We start from the raw sequence: 14,782 nt of genomic DNA on the forward strand, positions 1-14,782 counted from the left end.
GTCCCAGGGACTGAAGGCACAGGCAGCATGGCTTTGTAGCCCAGAGGCCTGTGCAGAACAGAGTGCAGTACAAAAGCCTCCTTCCCACCTTTCCTGGGAGCACAATGGCTTTGGATTAGGAGGAACTGCCGGGACTGTGGTGTTTGGATTCTCTGAACACAGCATTCTGCAAAGCGAAGGATGTTCTTCCTGAGGGCACTGGCGACAGGGACATGTTGGGGTTCCAACTGAGATGCCTCTGAAGGGGACAGGGATAGAAAACACAGGAACATTACTTGGGAGCACATGCGAGTCTGCATGACCCTTGGACATTTCCATAAGGCAAAGGGGTCACATTCGAGGGGCCTGGAGTTTGTAGTAGGTGGACCAGGGTGGAGGTGTGAACAAGAGAAATTTGTGTAATTCCATTATGTGACTTCAGTCAATTCTGCAGGACTGTTGGGAGACATTCCAGTTATTTTGTCAGTTTACCTCAAACCGTATTTGTCCCTGAACAACAGTAGCAGGTGACTCAAACAGCACTCCCTGGGTGGACCCTTTCCTACAGTTCCCCCAGGGTTTGCCCCATTTGCTCATCCTGCCTTGTGGGGGTGGGGGAAGCTTTGCACAGGTGCCCTCAAAGGGTAAGTGTTGGGTAACTGCTTGTGTGGAATGGATGGCACCATCTGTGTCATTCTGGAGTGGCTTCTCCTCCAGAAATCCAGAGGAGGCTCACGAGGGGATCCCTGGAGGAGGGAACTGGACCATTTGTGTTGGGTTGAGTTGAGTTTGGTCAGCAAAGGTGGGGTTAGGAAACTTTCCTTAGGCAGAAAGAACTCTGTGAGCAAAGCCGGAGAAGTAGGGAAATGCTGGTCTTATCTGGGGAGTGAGGAAAAGCTGGCTGAACCAGTGTTAAGGTTAATTTTGTGTCAATTTGATAGGCCATGGGGTGCCCAGATGTCCTGTCAAACGTTGTTCCAGGAGTCTGTGTGAGGGTGTTTCTGCGTGAGGTAACACATGATGGGTGGACTGCATAAAGCAGATGGCCCTTCCCTATGTGGGTGGGCCTCATCCAGTCCACTGAAGGTCTCAATCTAACAAAAAGTCTGAGTAAGAAAGACTTCTTTCTCTCTGCCTGTCTTTGAGCTGGGACATTGGTCTCCTCTTGCCTTCAGACCTGTACTGGAACTTACACCATTGGCTCTTCTGGGTCTCCAGCTTGCTAACTGCAGATCTTGAGACTTCTCAGGATTCATAAATGTGTGAACCAATTCCTTATAATAAATCTGTTTGTATATATGTACACATATACACTTATCTGTAGCTTCCATGTATATGTATATGTGTATGTATATGTATATGTATTTTCTATTGATTCTGTTTCTCTGGACTAATGCGGTTAGAGCAGTGGTTCTCAACTGTGACTGTGCTTAACATCATCTGGCAGGGGCAGGGTGAGTGTAGGTTCAATAAACATAATTCCCTGGTCTCCATCCCCACAGGTTCTGATTCCCTTGGTTTGGGTGGGGATCTTGGGCATTTCCATTTTTTAAAAGCCCACCAGGAACTCTTGTGCAACTAGGGTGGGATGCTCTGAGCTGGGGCATGGGACATGTGAAGAAGAGGAAGGAAAGAGATGTGAACTCTTTCAGAGCATCTGAAAGTATACAGGTATTTGCGTAGAGTTGCTTGTTTAATAATATACAAGACAACCCCACGTGGCAGTGATGATCATTCTCCCCATTTTCTTGTAAGAAAACCAGATGATCAGCAAGTAAGTAGATGACCCAAGGTTATAAGAAGAGTAAGCAGCAGAGCTGGGATTCACACTCAGGTCTGTCTGACCCTAAAATCTGAAAGACGAACCTGGAAAGGTTTGGCTTACAAACAGCATTTGCCTTTTACTCTGGGAGCCGTGGAGAGTAGTAGAACATGGCAATCCCTGCTCTGAGGTCAGATTCTCTCATCAGAAACTCCACGCTCCTTTCTGGGAGGAGATCTTCAAGCTTGGGGAGCCTGCAGGATCTGTGAGTCCCATGGTAAAACCTTGAGCTTTTTAATGTTAGTGAAATATTGGCATTGGGCTGGACCTGAGAAATCAGAGCATCCCCTGATTCCCCTGCCTTCCTTCCAGGGCAGGCAGTCTCATTCATAATAGATGTCTCATTTATTTCTTTAGTCCCTTGATAGCAGTGCTTGGCACACAATAGGCACTCAATTAATGTTTATGGAATTAAAGTAAATGGTTTTTGAGGTCACAAAACAGATGCAACCATGCTCAGAGAAGTTTAATGTCTTTTCCAGGTCACAGCTATAACAGAGCTTGGACTAGAATCAATTCTGATCCCATCCAGTGTCTTTTCCACACTCTTTCCACAGCGTTGTTAGTTTCAGAATCATAGGCATTTGGGGCTAAGTGGGACTCAGAAAAGGTTTACACAGCATTTACAAATAGTGTTCATCTTCTGTGTCCTCTCTCGCTCAATAGCAGTGGCTGTTTGCAGTGCTGAATGGAGAAAGTTTCTGAGGCTTATGAGGAAAGAGTGCTGTCATTGACTGGGGATGCCTGCCGTGAATGTGGGATTCTAGTCCAAGCTCTATGTGCTTTCCACATGACTTTGTAGTTCTTCCTTCTAAGGCAAAGTATATTTCCCTGGCCTTGAACCTTGAACTTGGTCGTGTGATTTTCACTGGCCATGAAAAAAGGCAGAAATCATGGGGTGCCAGCTGGAGCTAGGCCTCAAGAGGCTGCCACTGCCATGAGAAGAACATAACCCAGTTAGTTGGCTGGACCCAGGAGAGTGAGGCAAATTTATAGCTGACTCAGGTCAAATCCGCAGCTGGGAGTTGCCTAGCTAAACCCAGCCTGGATCAGATGACCCCCAGCTGGCTGAGGGACCTCCGAAGGCCGTTTATGGAAACTCTTTCTGGGACTTTTATTTTATTGTGCAATTTTATTGTGGAGTGAGCAAAGGACAAAGTGCTACAGGGGAGGAAGGACATCTTGTTACAGATTGACTTTCCCTTCCTCTTCCACCTCTGAAAGGAGCCTAGGGGCTCTGGATGCTACTGAAATGGAAGTATTCAAAAGCTAGCAAGCCTCTCACCTAGACATGGCTCTGTGGCAGGCCACAGGCTCCACACAGAACATCGGTTGCTTTGGTTTTGTTTGATCAGCCTTGCAAACCATGGCCTTCCTGCAACCTTTCTGGGGGGGCGGGTTGTAGGTATAAGCCTGTTCCTCATTCTCTGCAACCCACTTTGGTTTGGGCTTTTACTCTCATTGCCTGTTCTTCATTCTCTGCATCCCACTTTGGTGTGGGCTTTTACTCTCTGCAGGAGGAGTGGAGAATGTATGAGCAGGGCAGTTACCCCAGTCAGCTGTGGAGAGAATGGGTCTTGCCTTAATTGGGGAGCAGGGCAGGTCTGTGATGGTAACTCAAGGGCAAAGAGGACCTGACAGAGTCCAGGAGAATATGCAAAACTGTGCATCAAATAGGCCAAGGCCCAGCTTTCCACATTCTTTGCTCTGAAGTTCAAGCAGAAAATGTGAGAATTGATATGCTAAATGAATGCAAGGAAAGAAATTCTTCCAGCAGATCCTCTGGTCTGAGAAATTTTCCCCAGATGAAGAAAAGAAAGGTGATACACATGTTAAAGCATTTTAAACTGGCATCTCTCAGAGGCTATCTGACTTCGAGGTCATTGGGTTGAGAGGAAGAAACTAGGGCCAGAGAGGGGTGGGGACCTGCCTAAGATGGCAGTGATTTGGGGGCAGAGCAGGGACTGGGACCAGGTGGGCTACATCCTGATGGGGCTTTTCCTTTGCTGAGCAGATTTTCAGGACCAACCTGGTCCAAGACCAGGGCCGGGATTAACCACCTCACATGGATCAGTTTTCTATAGACTTAGTAGCTATCACCTATCTTCCTGCTGGAAAATATCCTTCTGCAAGGCTACAGCTCTTCTCATGGCATGGCCGTACTGTCCTTGTGTCCAGAGTCACTGCTATTTGCTTGCACCATTGATAATAGGGCTGTGCCCCTGTTGCCCCAGATGTTGACTTCTTTGAGTGTGGCTATCTTCCTGCACTGGGGGTACCTGCACTGCTGTAATCTCTGACACTGATGATAAAACATGGAGGCTGGCTGCACTGCTTTCTCTGGCCCAACTCACGTAATCGGAGCAGCCCACTGTTCTCCAGCCTGTCTGTGCTCACCAGAAAGCAATGATCCACAATCCTGGATTATTTCTTTCTCTTGGGTTAACAACTTTATTGAATAATTGACAGAACATTTACTCCCTTACAGGTAAATTCCATTCCTATCCTTGGGGAGTGGTGTTTCTTCTGTAGTCTTGGAAAGATAATCACACAATGGTCCATGATTGATGTATTTCTAAGAGTTGGGTTTTTCCGTTCATTTTTATCCATGATTGCTTTATTATACTCATGTAATAAATGGGAAACTGAGGTTCAGAGAGTGTAAGTGGCCAGCCTAAGGTCACATTACTGGCTATTGTTGGAGAGGTGGTGTTATAGGGTAAATGTTTGTGTCTCTGCAAATTCATATGTGGAAACCCTAATCTCCAGTGGGATGGTAATAGGAGGTAGGTCCTTAGGGAAGTCAGGGAAGTAATTCGATTTAGATGAGGGCATGAGGGTGACACCCTCATAATGAGATTTGTGCCCTTACAAGAAGAGGAAGAGACAGGATATATCTTTCTCTCTGTCTCCATAAGCACAGACCGAGGAAAGGTCATGTGAACACACAGTGAGAAGGTGGCTGTCTACAAGCCAGGAGATGGGCCTCACCAAGCGTTGAATCTACCGGCACCTTGAGCTTGTACTTCCCAGCCCTTAGAACCAAGATAAGTAAGTGTCTGTTGTCTAAGCCATCCAGTATATGGCAGCCTGAACTAAGACAGGAGGTGAGAAACCAGGCCTCCTGACTCTCAGCATAGCGTTCCTCTCCACCCAGTGTCTTTTGGAGAGGGTGACTGTACACTATCGCTTAGATGGCTTAAGGTTTTGCTTAACTCCCTTCTGTGGGGTACAGCATGCCGGAGGGTGAACCAGATCATCATGATGGCTTAAGGCTTTATTTAACCAACTACTTTGGGATGCAGGGTGTGGAGGGGTGAACTTCATTCTGCCCCTCTGCTGGGGAGGATGGAGTGGGCTTGGCTGCGATTCAACAGTCTTCATGACACAAAGTTGGAAAAATGTTTTTCTCTAAGAACACTTGTGGCAAGAGAGCAGGAGCAGACATCTTGCTGTCCAACAACCGAGGTAATTAATATTCCATTAACAAGGCCATTACAACTCCTGAATAGAAATATACTTCATCTTAAGGTGCAAAGCCTACTTCTAAGTGAGGTGTAACAGCTGAATAAGCATACCTGCTGATTTATGTCCATAAAAGTTAATTTATTAGCAATGTCTTAATTGTGATGGTGCATAGAGTCCCTGAGCCATTAGCAAAATCCTCTAAAAGCCGCTGACGAGAATAATATGCACAATAAATGGGATGAGCAGCACTTTTTCTGCTTCTGAGGCTATAGACTTGCTAATAAGGCTGGGCTGGTCTTTTAATGGAGTGTCTGTGTGGGTGGGAGGGTGCCCTAGTAGAGTGCAATGGAGAATGGCTTCATCCCATGTCTTAGGACAGGCCCCACAGCTGCATCTTAAAGGATGGGTGGTATTTGGAAATGTAGAGATGCTGGGAGAGGTCAGGGCAATGGGAGAAGACTATTCAAGGCATAGTGAATGTGGCACAGAGGTGGATGGGAGGTGGGCGTGGAGGAATAACGAGTTGTCAGTTTGGCTGGAGAACAACCTGGTTTCATGTATTGCCTCCTCCTTACCCCCCTCTCCCTCCCTCTCCCTCCATCTTTCCTCCTAGCACTGCCAAGAGCTTGACCCTGTATAGAGTACACACAGCAGATTAGTAGTTGGGTATCTTTGTGAATGCCAAGAGGTAGACTCTGGTCTCCTTCTCATATAGATTCAGACATACTGCCATTCCCCCCACCCCCTAAACCTGGAATGATTGAACTCAAGAACAAAAGCCTGGTAGAGCCAACAACCCATGGGCTTTGAAAGGAATTACTTTGCACACTTCAATATTCATCTAGATGGATTAAGTAGAAAAGCAGAATCTTCTATCTCTTCTGGTAACTCTAATGGTCAAAGAATTGCATTCCCTCCTTTCCCTGTTTTCCCCAAATGGGAAAGAAAGATATTAGAGTCCTCATGATTAGGAAAAGCAATTCCAATGGCCGCTGCCAACATCTGACAACCAAAAGCTCTTCCTCATGTCTTTCACAGAACCATTTTCTGAAAAGGACAAGTGGAAAGAGTTGTTTGAATCGATGTACTCCCAGATGGCCACAGTGGCAAGCTTTGTCCCCAGGCTTCCCACCCACAGCTCCGCATCACCTCTCCTGCACGTGCCACTGCCTGTACCAGGGACACTGGTGAGCCAGGCACTTCGGTAGTCTTGGAATGGAATGCACTCAAGAGTCCCGCAGAGCATCACTGTTAGTTCCACCACAATTCTTGTTCTAGTCGGCCAAACTGTTTTTCTTAAACTAGTTTGAATTTCAGTTCTGTTACCAAAAGAATCATGATTAATGTAGCCATGCCATGTATTATTCAATATTTTTCTTTTACTAAACAATGTAAGGGAAAAAAGCAGGAAAGAGCCAGCAATGTAAGGAGAATGTCCTGGCTTTGAGATATTGTCAAAATCCTATTCCTATTCTTCTAAGTAAACTGTTGTTGTTGTTGTTGAGACAGAGTCTCGTTCTGTTACTCAGGCTGGAGTGCAGTGGTGCAATCTCGGCTCACTGCAACCTCTGCCTTCTGGGTTCAAGCGAATCTTGTGTCTCAGCCTCCTGAGTAGCTGGAACTACAGGCATGGGCCACCACGCCCAGCTAATTTTTTGTATTTTTAGTAGAGAGGGGGTTTCACCCTGTTGCCCCAGCTGGTCTCAAACTCCTGAGCTCAAGTGATCTGCCCACCTTGGCCTCCCAAAGTGCTAGAATTACAGGTGTGAGTCACCATGCCTGGCCTAAATCAACCTTTTTTGAGGTGTAAACATATATACAATAAAACTCACTCATTTAAAGCATATGGGTTGATAAGTTTTGATAATGTATACACCCATGTAACTATCACCTCAATTAAGATATAGAACATTTCTGTCTTCCCACGAAGTTTCCTGGTGTCCCTGTGCACAATTATCTCTGTTCAACCACTCTTCTGGTTTCTATCACTATAGCTTAGTTTTGCTTGTTATAGGATATCACATAAATGGAAGCATATAATATGTATTCCTTTTTACCTTTTTAAATTTTACTCAGCATAATTGTTTCGAGATTCATTCATCTTGTGTATCAATAGTTCATTTTTATTGGAGTGTAGTATTATTTGGGTATGACACAATTGCTTATCCATTCACCTGTTGATGAATATTTGACAGGGGCTATTATAAATCCTAGTGTTATGAACATATGTGTACAAATCTGTGTGTGTGTATCACACACAATTTATTCTTGATAGATACATAGGAATGGAATTGCTGGACTATACATGTTTAACTGTATAAGAAATTGCCAAATTGTTTTTCGAAGTGGTTGTACCATTTTATATTCTCAGTAGTGTATGAGAAGTCCAGTTCCTCCATATCTTCATCATCTGATCTTGGAATTGTCTTCAAATTTTAACCACTCAGTGGGTATGAAGTGGAATCTCACTGCAGTTTTAATTTGCTCTGGTGACTCATGTTGTTGAACATTTTTTTCTTGTGTTTTGCTTTTTTGTATAGCTTCTTTCATAAAGTACCTGTTCAAATTTTGCTTGTTTAAAAAATTGAGTGTTTTTGCTTTTTCTGATTGAGTAATAAGAGTTCTTCTTGTATTCTGGCTTTTCTGTGCATGCTTCTTGACAGATATATGTGATGCATATATTTTCTCCCAATTTGTGGCTTGCCTTTTCACTTTTGATTATGTCTTTTAGAGAGCAGAAGTTTTATTTTGATGAAGTCTAATTTATTAATTTTTTCTTTGTGACTAACACATTTTTTCTATCAAAGAAATTCTTGTCTAACCCCAAACTACAAAGTGTTCTTTTTTCTATTATTTCTTCTAGAAATTTTATAGTTTTAGGTTTTATGTTTATGTCTATGATTGATTTCAAATTAATATTTGTGTATGGTGTGAGATGGGGATTTGAGTTTACTTTTCTTTCATATGACAATCCAGTTGCTCTAGCTCTATTTTTTAAAAAAAATTACGCTTTTCCCGTTGAATTATGCTGCTACCTATGTTATTGAAAATCAGTTGGCCATGTATATGTTGGCCTTTTCTGGACTCTCTAGTCTGTTCCATTGATCTACATTTTTACCCTTATGCCAGTGTAATTCTGTAACGTTATCATACTGTAGCTTCATAGTACAATAGTTCTTCCTTATCTGCAGTTTCATTTTCCATGGTTTCGGTTACCTAGAGCCAACTGCAGTTCAAAAATATTAAATGGAAGATTCCAGAAAGAAGCAATTCATAAGTTTAAATTGTCTGCTGTTCTGAGTATCATGATGGAATCTTGCTCTGTCTCATTCTGTCCTGCTCTATCCTGCCCTGGACATGACTCATCCCTTTGTCCAGTGTATCCATCCTGTAGATGCTGCCTGCATCATTTAGTAGCCAGTCTTGTCAGATCGACTGTTGGTATTGCAATGCTTGTGTTCAATTAACCCTTATTTTATGGGCTCCAAAGCACCAGCGGTGATTCTGGCATATTGTTATAATTGTTCCATTTTATTACTAGTTATTGTTAATTTTTTACTGTGTCTAATTTATACATTAGACTTTGTCATAGGCATGTGTGCACATATAGAAAAAATCATAGTATATATAAGTTTCGGTACTATTCACGGTTTCAGGCTTCCACTGGGGGTCTTGGAATGTATCCTCTGTGGATAATGGGGTACTGCTGTATAAGTAGCATAAATTCTCCAACTTTGTCCTTTTTTCAGATTTCCTTGAGCTAGTCTATATTCTTTGCATTTTCATTTAGTTTTAAATTCAGTTTTTCAATTTATACAAAAAACATCTCTAGGATTTTGATTGGAATTTATAGATTGATTTGGGGGAGAACAGACATTTAACAATGCTGAATCTTCTAATCTATGAATATGGTGTAACTCTCCATTTATTTAGATCATGTTCAGTTTCTCCCAGTAGTATTTGTAGTTTTCAGGTTAGAGATATTGCAATCTTTCCTTAAATGTATTCTGAGCATTTTGTTTTCTAATTCGATACTATTGCAAATCCTATCACTTAACATTTTTTATTTTCCTATTATTTGTTGTTAGGATCCAGAAGTACGTTGGGTTTCTCTATATTGATCTTTATTCAGTGATTTTGCTAAATTTTCTTATTTGTTCTATTAGGTTTGTTTGTTTGTTTGTTTGTTTGTTTTTGACAGATTCCTTAGAATTTCCTGCAATTTCATTGTTTGCCCCCCCCCAAAAAAAAACAAAAAATAAAAAACAAACAAAAAAACCATGTAACTTCCTTTCTAATCTTTATACCTTTTTTTTCTACTCCTTTTTTATTTTTTCTTATTGTACTGGCCAGGACCTCCCATGCAATGTTACATAAAATTGGTAAGAGTAGACATCCTTACCTTATTCCTGATCTGAGGCGAGGAGCATTCAGTATAAACTGTAGTTTTTTTATTTGCTTGTTTGTTTTCATAGATGCTCTTTATCAGGTTGAAGCATTTCCTTATATTCTTAGTTTGCTGGGAGTTTCTTTTCTTGGTTATAAATTTTTGCAGTTATAATCCCATATTTGTATTGATTTAGTCATTTTCCTGTATGTTAAAATTAATACATTTTACACCAATAGAAATCTTGGAAGGAAAAGTTTTAAAATTTAAAAATCAAAACTTTAGGATTACTGAAAGAAAATATCTGGGAAATTATCTTTATACCTTTTCTAATTTAGTGGTGTGGAAGTCTTCTCTAAGTATGACCCTAAAAGCAGAGATCATAAATAAAAAGTTATTAGATTAGACTACATAAAAATTATAAATTGATATTCTAAAGATGTCATAAACATAGATTAATTACCACCTGATAAAAAATGTATGCAACATGTATGATAGATAAAAGATTATTTCTAATATATGAAGAGCTCATATACATCAATAGGAAAAATTAGAACAATCTCTTAAATAAATGGGCAAAAGGCATGAACAAGTAATTTAAAAAGAAATACAAATATCCAACAAAAGTATGAAAAGATGCTCAACATCAACAATGTTAAAATAAACATAAACTAAACACTAACAAATATTACTTGGCAGATTGGCAAAGATGAACAAAGTTGATAATGTGCAGTGTAAAGGAAGGTGTAAGAAAATGTTTATATTGGTTGAAGAGCAATTGGTGTGACATCATTGGAGCATATTTGTTAATAACTATCAAAAGCCTTAAAAATGTGCAGTCTCCTCAGCCCAGTTTCATTTCCAGGAATTTATTCTAAAGCACAGTTGAAAAGGTGAGAAAACATTACATATACGGATGTAAATGATAGATAATATCAACTTTTGGGGCCTGGCATGGTGGCTCACGCCTATTATCCTAGCATTTTGGGAGGCCGAGGCAGGTGGATCATTTGAGGTCAGGAGTTTGAGACCAGCCTGGCCAATATGGTGAAACTCAATCTCTACTAAAAATACAAAAATTAGCTGGGCATGGTGGTATATGCTTGTAATACCAGCCAGATGGGAGGCTGAGGCATGAGAATTGCTTGAACCCGGGAGGTGGAGGTTGCTGTGAGCCAAGATCATCCACTGCACTCCAGCCTGGGGGACAGAGTGAGACTCAGTCTCAACAACAACAACAACAACAAAAAGTCAAATTTTGGGTACAACCTAATTATCCATCTGTAAGGACCTGATTAAGTAAACAGATTGTGCTATAGCTACTCAGTGGAATACTATATAACTATTTAAATGGAGTATGTGGATCTATATTTATTGAAATGAAAATATGTCTCTTGTTAAATGGAAGATATTGTGTATCTAGCTAGATAACATTTTTTTTTGTATAATAAAGGAAGTATGTATATATGTGCCTAACACAATAATTGACACAGAGTAGGCATTCAGTAAATAATGACTGACTGTATAATTTTTTTAAAAAAAGGTTAGATGTGTTTATGTAAAATGTTAACAATGATTATTTATGGATGGAGGGAGTTCAGGTGATTTTTACCTTCTCTGTCCATTTCTGTATAGTTTGAAAATTTAACATATTTGTGGGGTACATGTGATATTGTCATACATGTATACATGTGTAGTGATCAAATCAGGGTAATTGAGATATCCATCATGAAATCTTTTAAATAAGCATGTATTACTTTTATAATCAGAAATAACAGTAGATCTATTTGTTTTCTAAAAATATGGAAAGAATCAATAGGTCCTGATGATGGATAACAAGCAGGACTTGAGGGCAAAGGAGGTGTTGAGGATGCTGGTCTGTATCTCAGCTTGGGTGACTGCTTTTAGAGTTCTGTCTTCACTCAAGATAAATAAATCAGGAGGAGGAGGAGTAGGGTGTGGGTATGTTTGTGCATGTATGTTTCCAGAAAACCAAATATCGCATGTTTTGACTTATAAGTGGTAGCTAAATGATGAGAACACACAGATACAAACAGGGGAGTAACAGACACTGGCACCTAGCTGAAGGTGGAGGGTGGGAGGAGGGAGAGGAGCAGAAAAAATAACTATTGGGTAACAAGCTCAATACCTGGGTGATGAAATAATCTGTACAACAAACCCTGGTGACATGAGTTTACCTATATAACAAACATGCACATGTACCCTTGAATCTAAAGTAAAAGTTAGAATAACTTTTTCCCCACCTGTTGCATTTGGACTTGCAGCAAGGTATCCAGTTGGATATATGGATTTGGAGCTCCAGGAGAGATGCTAGATTACAAATCAATTACCATTAATAAGCTACAAGTCAAAGTGTGGTAGTTTCAATCATAAAAATGAATGCTGCTGCCCAGCATAGAGGGCTGTGTGAGGAGACAGTAAGGGGGAAGTCCTGTAAAATACCACTACCTTCCGAGAGGGCAGGAAGAGTTTCCAGGAAAGGAACCAGAGGAGGAACAGGGAGTTGGGAAGAAGGAGAAACAGCAGAGAGTTGTTCTGAAATAATGGGGACTAGTGCAGCCAAGAAGGCAAGCTAAGTGTGGGATGAAAAGTGCCCAGTGGATCTGGTAATTAGGGGGGCATCCCTGACTTTGGTGGGGTGGTCTCATGGGAATGGGGGTACAGAAGTCAAAATGAAATGAACTGAGGGGTGAATGTGATAGCGTGAGTTGGTGTGGCAGTAAGTATATTCGCAAGTGTATTCTTATGAGACTCTTGGATGAGAAGTTAGGAAAATAACTTGGGAGATAACTGGAGGGAGATGCAAGGGTAAGGAAGGTTTTTTTTTTTTTCTAGGGTGGAAGTGATTGGATCACATTCATAGGCTGAGGGGAAGGAGCTAGCTGAAAGAGGGCTGTCAAGGACACTGGAGAGGGAGAGAATGGCACCACATGGGGTCAGAACGGGTAGGGAGGGACGAGATCCATGGCAGTAAGAGGACAGTCCTAGAAAAGATGACCCTCTTTCCCTATGATGGGGAGGAGGAGGAGAGGATGGATGTGGATCCAGAGGCACTATAGGGTGGGGGGCAATAATTAGAGGTGGTTCATGCTTGATTTTCATGCTTGATGATGTTTCATCATCTCACTACCAGAAAGACCAGGGTTTTAAGGTTCCCGCTTGATGAAGTTGGCTTGATGCAAAACAATAATGAAAGTTGCCAATGGAGAATGTGGCAGGAATCAGCCCGGGTGTCAAATTCACTCAGCCCCTATGTGCAAATAGATAATTATGAGGCATCTCTGCCAGTTGAGTGGATCAAGATTCTTCTCATGCGTAAGCTGGCACATGTTTAAGATTTCCAGAATACAGATTTCCGAAATAATGATTCTAATAAACAGTGGTTATCTTAACTTTATTTTCAGACCATAAAACATATCCTTTGATAAATTATTTTGCCGTCTATCCCCAAGTGCACCTCTCCATGCAAGCCTCCCCTCCCCCGGCCAGCAGCCGCATGAACAGCAGCTCCATATATTATTCATTCCAATCAAATAAGACACAGTGGTGCCTCAGTAAACTTGCTTTTCATATCAGAATTGCTCTTATTGAGTAATACACACTGCAGACCCCAGCTTCCAGCACCAGGCCTGAAATGAGCAATTCTCTCATTGTAATAATGTGCCTCTGTCATCTCCTTATTATCAGCATGATAAAAGATGAAATATTCACAGATGCTGCCCTCCTAACCTGATCACAGCTTGATATTTGAGCTTTGGAAATGAGTTTTATAAGCTTTAATATACTCCTTGGCGGAGTGACCCCTGAAATTAAACATTATTACAGAGCGGATATTTAAAGAGCTGGGGCCGCAAATTACATCAAAATGAAAATATTAAGGAGTATTACGAATATACCAAGTGGAAGCTCACAGCTCTGGAAGCTGTGAACGCCGGAGAACTCCACACGCGGGTGTCAAAAACATCAGAAAAAATAATAACAGCAGAGACACCTTGACTTCAGTTATTTTATACTTAGGACTAAACGAAATTATTTGAATGGATTTTTTTTTTCCTCCTGTAGGCTAGCTTTCCAGGAGGGAAAAAAAGCCCATTATTCTCAACTTTAGGTTCCTAATACATTTCATGCTTGGTTTAAAGGGGCACCCTTCCTTTTTTTTTTTTTTTTCTTTCCTGGCGCATGGATAAATAAAAGAAATACCTAAATATAATGAAACCAAAGATCATGCTAAGAAAAAAAGTGAGCAAACACGACTAGAAAGAGCCCCTGGATTCAATTTCCCCTGCGATTGGCACTCTGATGGACAGGCTCCCAGCAACATGAGGGCTGCTGGAAGCTCAGGAGGGGAGAGAGAGGGGTCGTCAGCCTGCTGCAGAGCTGCGTCAGCTTCCAGACGGGACTTGGGGATGCTCTGGAGGACATCGCGACCTGCTTGAGCCACACACAGGATTTCTGTTTGCCCGATGGTGGGGGCTGGGCTTGGGTACCATGGATGTTAACCAGTGAATTCTGGTTTCATGCCTGAGTCTTTTGCTGGATGGAAAACTCCATGAGGGCAGGGACTGTGCCTGACTTGTTCCCAGCTATATTCCTAACATTAACTCCAGAACTCAGATAGGCGGTCCATCATAAATACTATATTTATTAAATGAATGAATGAATGCAGAAGAACAAATGACTTCCCAGTTATTTTCCTTCCCATCCCCCACAGGGGGGTCTTTGCCTCTGTGGACTGGAAGAGAACACACAAGGAACCTTTCCAAAGCTTCAGCTTTCAGTATTCATCTGAGGCTGTAAAACTGATTTGAACTTATACTTGGAGGCTATTTCAAGTACTTTGTTTTGATGCATTATACACATTGTGCTATCTGCTTGACACTGAAACCCCCTTTTTTCTGGTTGTTGCTTTTTCATATTCATCTCAGCCTGTTTCCTCAGCTGCCAAGTCAAGACACTAATACCTAACTTGCTGGTTGCTGTTTGGATGGAATGAGCAAACACATACAAAACAATGTGTCGGTTCTTTGTTTTTTTGTGTTTTTTTTTTGCTTTTTTTTTGAGTCAGAGTCTTGCACTGTTGCCCAGGCTGGAGTGCAGTGGTGCAA

Source organism: Rhinopithecus bieti, unplaced genomic scaffold (genome assembly GCF_001698545.2).
Source record: "Rhinopithecus bieti isolate Rb0 unplaced genomic scaffold, ASM169854v2 scaffold_41644, whole genome shotgun sequence".
Taxonomy (NCBI): domain Eukaryota; kingdom Metazoa; phylum Chordata; class Mammalia; order Primates; family Cercopithecidae; genus Rhinopithecus; species Rhinopithecus bieti.